Here is a 12572-nt window from a genome sequence, read left to right as displayed (position 1 = left end):
TTGCATAAATGATCAAAAACATTTTATTTCTGACCTTGCTAAGATGTTTTTGCAACGATATGCCCAGTGTAATTCCACAAATGAGATCTGAGGAGGGATATGTGTACGCAGACCTTATCTTACCCAGTAGAGAAGTTGTTTCCGTAGACCTTCAGTTCAAGTAAAGCATTTCATGTGAAGTATGTACTCAGTTGACTGTTTCTTCTCATCGCATAAATGATGAAACTCATTTTATTTGTAACGTTACTAAAAGATATCTCACTTTAAACATGAGATATAATTTTTTCTTTCATTTCATAAGAAACATTCTTTTAGGGGTTAGCAATGTAACATTACGAAGATCACAGATGAGAAGTTGTTTTGCAGAGAAGTGAAGAGCCATTATGACTGGAATGTTCAACAGTAACGAGTTTTAACATAATGTCGGAAATGGTACTGAAAAACCTTTATATTGAAATTGTCTACATTTTTTTCAGATTTGCTTCTCATGTGTTTTAGAATTGGGACTCATTTATGCTTTTTAATGATGCCCACATCAATGCAAGCAACTCCATTAATAATGCAATGACACAAAGTACCTGATAAACACTCTTGAAAGAACCATAGACCCCTACCCGTGGATCCAGAAATGAAATACATGGAGGTGGGGGAACAAAGAATCTTACCTTCTCATATGCTATGTTAGAGACTTAGAATTGAACATCCTCAACAAGTCCAGTCAATGCAATATTCATAGGAATTAGCATATAAGACTAGACAAACACTAATAAGTAAAAGAGAAGATGGGATTGACCACTTCTTTCTCAGCAATGAAATCACTCTAGTTGATTCTCTGAGAGACTGAAATAAGCAAGCTGACAATTTTGGTAATAAAGTTTGAAACTTAAAAGCTGGTGAGCAATAGATAAACTAATAAGAGTAAAAGGTTGTAACATTGTACCACACCAACATACCCAATGTATTCCCACAAGTCAGGTCTGGAGAGGGTAGGATGTACTCAGACCTTACCCCTACCTTTGTGGGGTAGAGAAGTTGTTTCCGATAGGCTCTCGGCTCAAAAGAAAAAGGTTGTAAGAAAAGAGTTCCTCGATCATACATAAGCAAACGCTAAATAAATGATTTGGGAGAGATCAAGCTTTCTGTAAAAGCAAATCCATCCTGAATGGCATCACATACTCCAAATGGCCCTCTGGATGTCCTAAATGAATGTGCCCCATCACCCTGCATATATATGGACCAGAATAGCACTTCACCGTCCGCAAACCAATATTTCGGTATGGCTTTACAAATTCACAAATCATTTATAATAAACAATGCATTCCAAGATTCCTTGACACCATAACCTTTCAATACCCATAACTTAAAAGTGCTCTCATCAGTAGAATAAGCACAAAGCATGTCGTCCAATACTGAAACACCAACATAGAAGTTGGCACTTCAAGAGTAATATTTGCTCTGGCAACGGTATCACTTTGTACGCTTCATTTGAAATACCAAATGAAACCAGAGAACAAGTTCTTGAAACCTCAAAATAATTTCCAGACATACAGATCCAGTGAAATGCATCGTTTACAAATGCCATAGTGGAATCCATACCCCACAGCTGACTGCTAATTCCACGAGGATGTTTATCAATATTTCTCCAGGAACCACTTTTCAATGTGAGAATTTCACCAGGGTCATTGCTACAACAACAACAACATACCCAGTGAGTCCCACAATTTGGGGTCTGGGGAGGGTAGATTGTACGCAGACCTTACCCCTACCTTAGGTAGGGAGGTCGTTTCCGAAGACCTCGGCTCAAGAAAAAGCATAGGAAAGGTTAGATACAGGTAAACAATTCAAAGCAATTATGAAAATGAAAACAACGAAAGTGAATAAGCCATGATAAACCATTCTGTGCAAACAAATACTCGCAGAAATCAAGGGACAAGAAACTAAAGATCAATGTAACTACTCGCAAGAAAGGATAAACGCGACTACCAGGGTCATTGCTACCTTCTATGTTATTGCAAATTTTTAGGCTCTTATAGTCACCACTGGTTGAGTCATAACCCAATCTTAAACAAAAATCACTCTGAAGTGGAAATTTTGGTTTAGGAAGTACTATTGATTCTCTTGTGGAGGGGTTCCACAGCATAAGTATGAAGCGTTCATGATCAATAACAAGGATAATAGCCAAGCCATTGCAAGTACAATAGACTGTGCTTGTTGAGCTTGAAAGGCAATCAAGTTTTTGTACATTCTCAACCAGTTGAACCGACGATAAAGGACAACAATACAAGGAAGATATACCGTCCTTACGGAAGCTCTGGTAAATAAGAAGTTTTTGAGAATCTCAATCATTCTTGGCATGATTGAGATGCTTCGTCGTAAAGTAAGGATTGGAGATTAATGCCTTCCACAATTTCGAAACACATTTAAATTGAACAAGATACCGCACGGGTAACCTGCTGAGGATCTCCATAATTATGTCCTCCTGGAATTGGATTCCCATGGCCTAGATAGTAAAAGGAAAGTGCTTTAGTAGTTCACTAGTCGAAGATGTTAAATCTTTCGGGCTCACACAATGTATATATATGAAAACCAAGAACAAATAATAAAAAGGAAAGTTGTAGCAACTAGAGTTCAAAGCAGATTTTTCATTTGGTTGAGATGACCGCTCAATGATTGCAACCATTGTTGTTCCAAATAAAGAGTACTTGTGGAATGTTAAAGAATAGAGTTATACTGGTGATTGTGTTTTTATAAGTAGTACTATCATCTAAGACAACTATTTCTCAACTTCCCACTGAGGAGTTTTCATGAATGTTCTCTTCCAGTAATTTTTCAGTCACAAATGGAGCATAACTCTCTTCTTTACAATCACAAAAAAAAAAAAAAAAAAAAAAAAAAAAAAAAAAATCAATACTCTGAACTAATGAAGATAAAAAACAATAAAGCAGTCTTTTTTCCTTTGTTCAATGAGGAAGAGAAAGAATATACGGAGCTGGTGTTATTAGGTAGACGTAATACTATTTAAGTTGAAAAATGCTTTCTTTAATGTCAAAGTCCAAGCAAACTCAGTTGTAAGTAACAGGTTTTCATCACTGAAATCAGAACTCACCTTATCAACATCCATCTGGTCGGTGTTATTATAATTACTTGACGGCTCCACAATGCTCTTCCCTGCAATTTATTTATAAGCAGGTAGCTGGTGAAACAGTCCAGGTGCATAAAACACACAGAGACAGCAGCAGCAGGCCCTTCCGGCGTGGATTCGGCCGCCCATTAGCTTTGGTTCATATATGTATTATATTTTTTTTTATCAAATTTAAAGAATTAGAACTCCGAACTCATAAGCCGCGCAAGTCCAGAAAGAAAGAAAGAGAGAGCTACATTTGGAGAAAAGATTATCCTTTTCTGTATTTGCAATGGATTTCTCTTTTGCTGCCTTGTGTATCTTTGGAGCAGAACTATTTGCTAATTTTCTTCTTCTGTTGACATCCCCATTGGACTTCTTCATCTTTCTTTGGATTGGAGATATTTTGCTAGGGTTCTTCAGTTAGATCATGCTATAGTCGCTTATATCCAATTAAAATTAGGGAAAAGGTCAAATATACTCATCTACTTTATTTTATTAGCTAACTTTAACCTCCGTTAGAGGTAATAAACAAAAATACCTCTGCCGTCTATATAAACTTCACACTTATATCCCTATTTGAATGAAACCCAACTCTTCTTAAATTACCCGATTTCAAAAGAATTACTCACTTCCTTTGTTGACCCGTACCGACCCACCTATGATTCTTTCATGAAAAAAGAAGCAGCAAAAACAAACTCCAAAATGATAAACCCAAAAATCCGTTGAAATACAATAACTACTCTAGTAATTAATTCATGAAAATTGTGAAGGGTCGGCATCATTTATATCTCAAAATTCAGAGTGTGTCAAATCTTGCTTCCTGCATCACAACTAATCAGAACCCCCAACTTCAATTTTTCTTTTTAATAAAGTGAACTTCATATTTTGTATTGACATGCCCAAATTAAATTATCTGGTTCAAATTAAACCACAAATAATTCAATTAAAATCAGCATGAGCATGTTGAATGAGCCATTGATTTCTCATTAAAATCAGACCCCCTCCATTTCCAAAGACTCTTCTCAATTATCTACATATGTTGGCCATTTCCTATCCAGATGGAGTGCCAGGTTTACTCTTGTGCACTCTATTTTCTAAATGTTCCTGTTTTAATGCATTTATTTAGGTTTGTGAATTGTTCTTGGTATGCTGGAGAAGTAAAACTAGTATGCTGGAGAAGTAAAACTAGTATAAAACTAGTATGCTGGAGAAGTAAAACTAGTATGCAATTATAAAATGTCTTCAAATTATCCACTGTTATGAAATTTGGTGTTCTTTGCTTCCTTTCTTTTGTTATTTCTAGGCATTTTAAGATTTCTTTTTTCTTGTTTTTTTAAAAAGTTTCCTGTTATTTTAGGAATTATAAAGCTCAGAATTCCCTGAGTAGATTTTGGTGTTAACCCAAGTAGATTTGGTAGTTAAGAGTTGTTCTGGCTGGGGCGGTCCAGTTCAGTTCAGTTTTTTTCCCTGTGCAGAAACGTTTACTTGGTTAATAAAAACCTTTTATTATTGCCAAAAAAAAAAAAAAAGAAGCTCAGAATTCCCTACGAAAGTTTGAATTTTTATGTGTTGTCACTAGAAAACAATTTCTTGAACTGATTTACTACCCGAGATACCCAAGAAAGAGACCATGAAATGGGTTTTGAGGTTTATCATTTGGGTGTGTGTTTTTGCTTCTTTCTTTTTTTCCTCTATGAAATAAGCTTGATGAAGATGATGATGATAGGTGGGTCAGGGGGAGAGGAAGGGTGGTGAGGTTAACAAAGGAAGTGGGTAATTTTTTGGAAATCGCGTAATTTAAGAGGATTTGGGTTCCATCCAAATAGGGGTATAAGTGTGAAGTTTATAGGCGATAGGGGTATTTTTATTCACTATCATTAACGGAGGGTAAAGTTAGCTAATAAAAAAGTAGAGGCGTATATTTGACCATTTTCCCTTCTTAAAAATCATTTAGCTTATCTTTTAATTAAGAAAATGTCATGTGGCTTTAAAAAAATAAGTCTAGCCTTTTTTTGTAGACTTATTTTCTTAACAGAAAAGGGCTAAAATGCCCCTTTACTTTGGGAAAAGGGCTAAAATATCCTCCGTTACAAATTTGGGTCAAAAATACCCCTCCCGTCATTAAAGTTTTCAAGTATATCCACATCTTAACAAAATCCCCAAATTCTCCAAAATAATCGGATTTCATTTTTAAACACGCTCCATTTAAATTCGACCCAATTACATAAAAAATCCATATGTGACCAACTTGTTCCCGAGTTCTACATCTGGAGCCACTAGGCGCAGGTATGGGTAACCCATATGGATTTTTTATTTAGTTGGGTTGAGTTTAAATGAAGCGGGTTTAAAAATATAAGCGGGTTATTTTGGGAATTTCCGTTAAGACATGGTATATTTGAAAAGGATATTTTTAGCCTTTTTCCCAAAATAGAGGGTATTTTTAGCCTTTTTCCCAAAATTGAGGGTATTTTTGACCCTTTTTCCTTTTTTTAAAGCCACGAGGCAATTTTTTTTCTAGTGGGTTGTCTCGCTCGTTTAAAAAAAGATATCTCCTTGCCTTTAAAAAAAATAAGTCTACCCATTTTTTTAAATGAATCAAACTTGACCCAACAGAAAAATAAATTACCATGTGGCTTTAAAAAAAAGTGTACTACAAAAATAGGTAGACTTATTTTTTTAAAGTCACGTGACATATTTTTAATTAAAAACAAGCTAAATGATTTTAAAAAAAAAAAATTGTCAGCGAAAAGGATATATTTTCATCATTTGTGTAACAACAGGGGTATATATGCATCACTTTTTTAAAGAAGGGTATATCTGCTCTAAATCAAAGGGTATATTTGCACTTTTCCCCCTTAATTTAATGTATTTATTCCCCTTTCATAATTAACTTGTTGCCACTACTAAATTTGATTCTTTCGCAAATCGCTATTTTCAGTTTTTTCATGGTGTGATTTTGATTGCTAACTGCTTTGCGCGTCAGAAAAAAAATTCAGAAATTGAACTAGTCATATGTGAGTTCAAAAAAACAAAAGAACAATCTGTAGACATATTGAAGACTATAGTTTTATATGGACACGGATGTGTTGTTAGTGAAAGGGCAATTTCAAACCTGAAAATAACTTTAGGGGTAAATTTGATCCACTATGTGGAAGAGGACATCTTTGAGCAATTTCTAATACGTTAAGGGCATTTTTGAACTAATAAGTGGAAGGAGGGGAAAATTTGATCCAATGAGTGAAAGAAGAGTATAAAATTTTTGAACCATTTCTAATAGTTAAGGCATTTTTGACCCTTTTCCGTTAAAAATATCAAGAGTGAGCGCCATAGCACCACGTGATTATATTCATAAAAAAAGGTGCCAGATGATTGTATGTGAACAGTATAGATACGGACCAAGCCAGAGTCATAGATGTGTCCCCTAGCTTTTAGTCACATCCATTTTTTGATAAGGGAAAATATGGTCTCATATATTGGATAAGCAAAGTAACATTACAAGTGTTACCTAGTATTGAGTTAAGCAAATGCCTTCCTTCTGAATAATTTCGTTTCAAACCACGTTATATGTTGAATGTTCATCGCTATTCAGGGTCGGTGGTTGAATTAATAATCACTCCAATTGAACTTTTGTCTCTTGATATAGCAACATAGAGGAAACAAGTTATCCAAAGTAACATTACAAGTGTGACAAGGTATGATTTAAGCAATCGAAGAAAGAAATCAATTGTGTGCATCAAAGCAATCCATCCAACAAATGTTTCACAAGAAAGGAGCACTCTTGGATCATAAATCAAGAATTAGGCTAAACCATTGAAGATACCAATATAGAAATATCTGCTTCCACGATGCAGCAGTCCTCAACAAGGTAGCCTTATTTGGATTCTTGAGTTCATGTAGCGGCATGAACACTGACCAACCCCAATCGACTACAGCAACTGCAAATCAATGTGAAGAATCTGCAAAATACAACATCAAAAGTATTCAAAAGAAAAATAAAAAGAGCTTCTGATTGTTTATATAACCAGTTACCAAATAATCTGGGAAACCGAAACAGTTCCAATAAAAACGTAGAAATGACACTGAACCCGTACAAAAGTTTGATAAAGGGAGGAAAAGAACTCAATCAAACTCACCTCTGAAAGAAAAAATAGGAGTACTTCTTAAGTACGTCCATACATTTTAATATTCCTTTCTCGAATAAATATGGAAATAAGGACCTTGCGGACGATGTATTGCGTCTCAGCTCTAGATAAAGAAATCTCAAGAGAACACTTCAAACATCAGATGCATTACTCTTTCAGAAATACTCATGGATGAAGCAGTAGCATCTCGTTGAACTGACAAATCTGAGAGCATTCATCATGGTGTAATAAGCTTTTTGCAGAATCTTCACTTAAGTTGTCAAGAGAGAGGCTATGTTCCTTCGTGGACCTTCTCGTAATTTGGTGATCATTCTTTGGAGGTGTATTATATCTTCTTAGTTTGCCACTTTTAAGTATAACTCCAGGGTCAATTGGAAATGGAGAATAGTAAAGTTTCGAGATCTTCTGGTGCCGAAAAACTGAAGGCTATGTTCCAACAATATAAATTTGCAACATACTCTAAAACAACATATAAGAACAGAGGAATTATATTACTCTCTAGAATACATAAAAAATGAATTTTGTAATTGCGCAAAAAGAGGAAATTCTCCAACAAAATTGATTAAACAGGGTTGTACAGTGTCCCTGAAACATTAAGCAGACGCAAAAAATTTTGTAGCTTTTTTTCAAGGAAGTGTAAAGTTCATTCCTCATTTTGCAACACGAGCCGGCCACACCACTGTCAAATAGCTTCATTTGCAGTCCTGCTTGTATGTTCCCATTGAACTCCAAAAGGTCCTATGTGCATTTGAGAACCTTCAATCGTTTTGATATTGATTGAATTCTTGATTTGAAACTATAAATTCCTTAATGAAAATATAAAGTAATTCTTTTTACCTGTATGCAACTCTCTAGAAATGCAATGTAAGTAACAAAAAAAGAACCGGAAGAGAGAAAAAAGAGAACAGTAAAAAAAATTCAAAGGAAAAGGAAGGAGAAAAAGAAAGAACCAAGAAGAGCTATATTATTCAATTGGCTCAGGCATAGTACCAAACCCCCTCAGTGCATCCCTAAAAACAACCACCAACATGCAACTAGAATATCCAACAAGAACCTATAGTTCTAAAATTAATTTTGGCAGAGATTTCAGAAAGTTGAAATATATAAATCAAGTGTTTTCCTCAAATTTTATTGAATATTATACTTTAGACAATCATTATATGCGTACCTTTATCTATCGTCGAGAAATTATTCTTTCTGATATACCTGTTCAAGCATTTTACTGTGAATCATGAATCATCAGTATAAAAAAAATGCATTGCCTTTAACAATCTAACATACTCACTTTTTTCTGTAGCTGCATCTTCTTTAGGAGAGAGAAACGGACTAGAATTCCTGATGTAGATTAGATTCATCCGAGTCCCATTGAATTTTCTTTTATAAATTCTTCGAACCTTGATCATCGACAGTTCCAATTTCCAATTCTTCGAACACCCGAAGCACAACAATGAAAGAAAATTGGGAGAATTATGAAAGCACTAGCTCATCTTAGTGAAGTTACTGGCCTTATAGCTAACATGGAGAAATCAAGCCTGTTTCTGGCTGGGGTTGATGATGTTGAGAAAATAATTCTTATATCTCAAAAATAAGCTAAACCATATTCTTTATTCTTTACTAGCCATTAATCACCTCACTTTTATTAGCCATTATTTTGAAAATAATTATTCTTGAATTCTATCCTAACGTTGCAATGGTAACAGATCATTTATGAATTGACTATGAGTCATTTCATGGGCCTTTATCTGACAATTAATCACTGTCCTTAATTCCCTTGAATGGCTACTACATTGTCAAGAAAACTTCCACTTCCTCACCTATACATTCTCATTTGTTTCATTTGGAAAGGCGGTAGAGATCTCAAGAAAACACTTCTTCTCATGTTATATTCTTTGGGTTTCTTTAAGGGAAATCTTTGCTAGATTCTGGCTCCTAGCTTGTTGAATCCTGAGGGATACACCCACACTGGGTGAAATATCATTAAGTACAGTGTCTTAATTGACATGCCTTAAGCTTTCAAGAATTTCCTGCAAGATTCGTGATCAAGTATTTTCCGACAAGGTTCGTGATTAAGTATTTTCCATAAGATTTCCAACAGATGATGCTACAAAGAAGCAGTTGCTGGCAAGAACTGCTGGGCTCCTTTCCTATTAAGTACTTAGGCTTACCTCTATCACCTAAAAAGTGGAGTAAGCTGGATTGTCATATGCTGGTAGAGAAGATCACTCAGAGAGTTAGAATCACTTACTCTAAACACCTATCTTATGCAGGCAGGTTGCAAATTATTAATGCAGTGTTATTCTCCATACATAGTTTCTGGGAACAATACTTTTTATACTTCCCCAGCCCTAGAGCATTCTGAAGGATATGGATAGGATTTGTAGAGAGTACCACAGAGAAAAATAGGAAGATTTCACTAGTTTCCTGGGAGAGAGTCTGTTTTCCCAAGAAATTAGGGGGACTGAATATTAAGGGGAGCAAGGACTAGAACATTGCCTCTGTTGGGAAGTTATTGTGGCAACTTAGTATGAACAAGGATAGTAGTTGGTATTGGAGGAAATTAAACTCACTAAAGGCCAAGATGTTGCATTGGTACCAAGGGGGCACATGCTCACTGCAAATAATATCCACTCAGCGTCAAAAGGGTACATTGATATGCTGGGGGCTATGGAAAGGCTACGGGTGGGTGATTTGATTTGGACTTCCATTATGCTTCCTAAGCACAGGGTTATTGTCTGGTTAGCAAGCAAAGAAAGACTTCGGACAAAGGAAAGGTTAGGCAGAATGAACATCCCAGTGGACAATAGTTGGTGCTGCTTATGTGAAGCTGCTAGTCTTGAGACTCAACAACATCTGTTTGTTGATTGCGAGTGGGTGACTGATTTGAGAATAGCTTTGGCAACATGGGCAGATATACCAATCGTGAAGAAGGGAGTTAGGCAGAGCTGTACTGGTTAAAAGGGAGGTCATGGCACCAGATTAAAAGAGAGATAGTAGCTGCAATTTGGGGTGCAATGATATATCACACATGGAGGGCACAGAATTGGATGTTGTTCAAACATATAAATGTAAACACCAATTTTGTTACTACACAAATACAACAAGAAATTAGGGGGAGGTTAGACACGATACCGAGAGCTAAGAAAGCTCATAGATCTCAGAGACTAATTCATAGGCTTTGTAACTGGTTTACTGTTTAGTTAGTTGTTGTTTTTCCTGAGGCAGAGATCTAGCTGACTGAACACCCCTCCTAGAGGGTGGTTTAGGATTTAGAGGCAATTTAGTTTATATTATTTGTTGGTTAATGGTAATATTCCACAGTTTATTATAAAAAAAAAAAAAAAAAAAAAAAAAAAAACAAGGAGTCTTTGTGGGTGAGGTGGGTGCATGGAATTTATATGAAGAATGAGACTAACATGGACTCATATACCTCCTATGGATTGTAGCTGGTACTGGAAGAAGGTGAATTCCCTTAAGAGTATTGATGAAAGGGTGGTATTCTCAGGGTAGATACTTTCTTTCACAAAATGGTGAGTACTCTTATCACAAAAAGTTATTTGGCTGTTCTGGGTGACTAAACTAGATTGAGAATAGCTAATCTGATGTGGAGCAGAGTGGCTCAACCAAAACACATGTTTATTAGGTGGTTGACTGCTCAAAGTAGATTGCTTACTAAGAAAAGAATGATCCAGATTCACAGAGCGGGGGAGGATACAACATGTTGTCTATGTGATGCCTAAGCAATAATGGAGACTAATGCTCATCTACATGGGAGCTGCAACTGGATTAGAGAGGTCGAGCAGGAGGTGTCTTTATGGACTAATGTTAATCTTCAAGGTGGAGACACAAAACAAATGCTGCTCAACATCAAAAGAAAGCACTGGAGACAGTTCAAGAAGGAACTCATGGCTGCAGTATGGGGACCTATATTAGATCACACCTGGAGGGCCCGAAATTGGAAAATTTTCAAAAGAGCAACTTTACATACAGGCGAGGTCGTCACACAAATTAAAAAGGAAATAGGAGAAAGAGTAGACTTACTAAAAACTTCAAAATAGGCTGGTAGATGTAAAGGGTTAGTGCAACAGATACTTTGTAATTAGCTTGTGTTTTCTGGAAATCCGCGACTTTTGTAGGACAAAAAAAAAAAAAGTTGAACCAAACTAACAAAAAAAAAAAAAAACGTAAGTAGGTTTCGCATTTAATTTAGTGCGTAAAAGGACTAAACGGTAAGAATAAGAGTTTGGCCTTTCACGCACGAAATTTGTGCGTGAATGAGCCCAACAAAATATTCTTCCCATTGGTCTACCAAATTAATGGGACCTATATGTGGCAACTGATTTGGCTTCATATTCTTTTGTGAATATATGAAATAGACTTCATGGAAACATAGCTTTAATCCTATTTCCAGCCTTTTTTCGTGTACTCATCATCATTGGTCCACCACTCAAAACCATATACTAACGACGTGGCTTCATATTCTTTTACATGAAATCGACTTTTGGGTACTGACTGCTAAGGTTTGTAATTGAATGGACAAGATACGTCTCATTTTAATTAGAGATTTTGAGCTTAAATAATGGATATGAAAAAAACACGGATGAAACACATCTTTTTTAATAAGCCTTATTCATATAGCTCCGAAATCCCAATATGTATACGAATTGCCAGGTAAAAAACCAAAAAAAAAAAAAAGACTTTTTGGATATTGTTAGTTTAATTAGGTGTAGAGGTGGAATTAGATAATTAATCCCATAAAATATTTTGAGAAGGAACAATTCAATGAAATTCATGAATCTACCTAGGTCAAAATTTTTGTGGATTAACTCAACAGCGATACTTGTCTAGAGTGTAATTACAGTGAAGTGGTCGAAAAGAGTAGGATGTATCTGACGCTACACTACTTTATTTTGAATTATTGTGAATTAATAAATAAAATAAATTATTTTCGAATTTTCAAACGCCCTGAATATAATTCGAAAATTCGAAAATTCAAAAATAATTTATTTTATTTATTAATTCACAATAATTCAAAATCTGCAGTGGAAGCGTCCGCATACATCCTACTCTTTTCGGACCTCACTGTAGAATTACACTGAGTATGTTATTGTTATGTTGAGCTTAATCCACAAAATTTTTGACCTAGGTAGATTCATGAATTTCATTGAATTGTTCCTTCTCAAAATATTTTATGGGATTAAGTATCTAATTCCACCTCTACACCTAATTAAACTAACAATATCCAAAAAGTCTTTTTTTTTTTTGGTTTTTTACCTGGCAATTCAGATACATATTGGGATTTCCGAGCT

The sequence above is a fragment of the Lycium ferocissimum genome, chromosome 3 (genome assembly GCF_029784015.1).
Source record: "Lycium ferocissimum isolate CSIRO_LF1 chromosome 3, AGI_CSIRO_Lferr_CH_V1, whole genome shotgun sequence".
In the NCBI taxonomy this organism is placed as follows: Eukaryota; Viridiplantae; Streptophyta; class Magnoliopsida; order Solanales; family Solanaceae; genus Lycium; species Lycium ferocissimum.
This window is presented reverse-complemented; position numbering follows the sequence as displayed.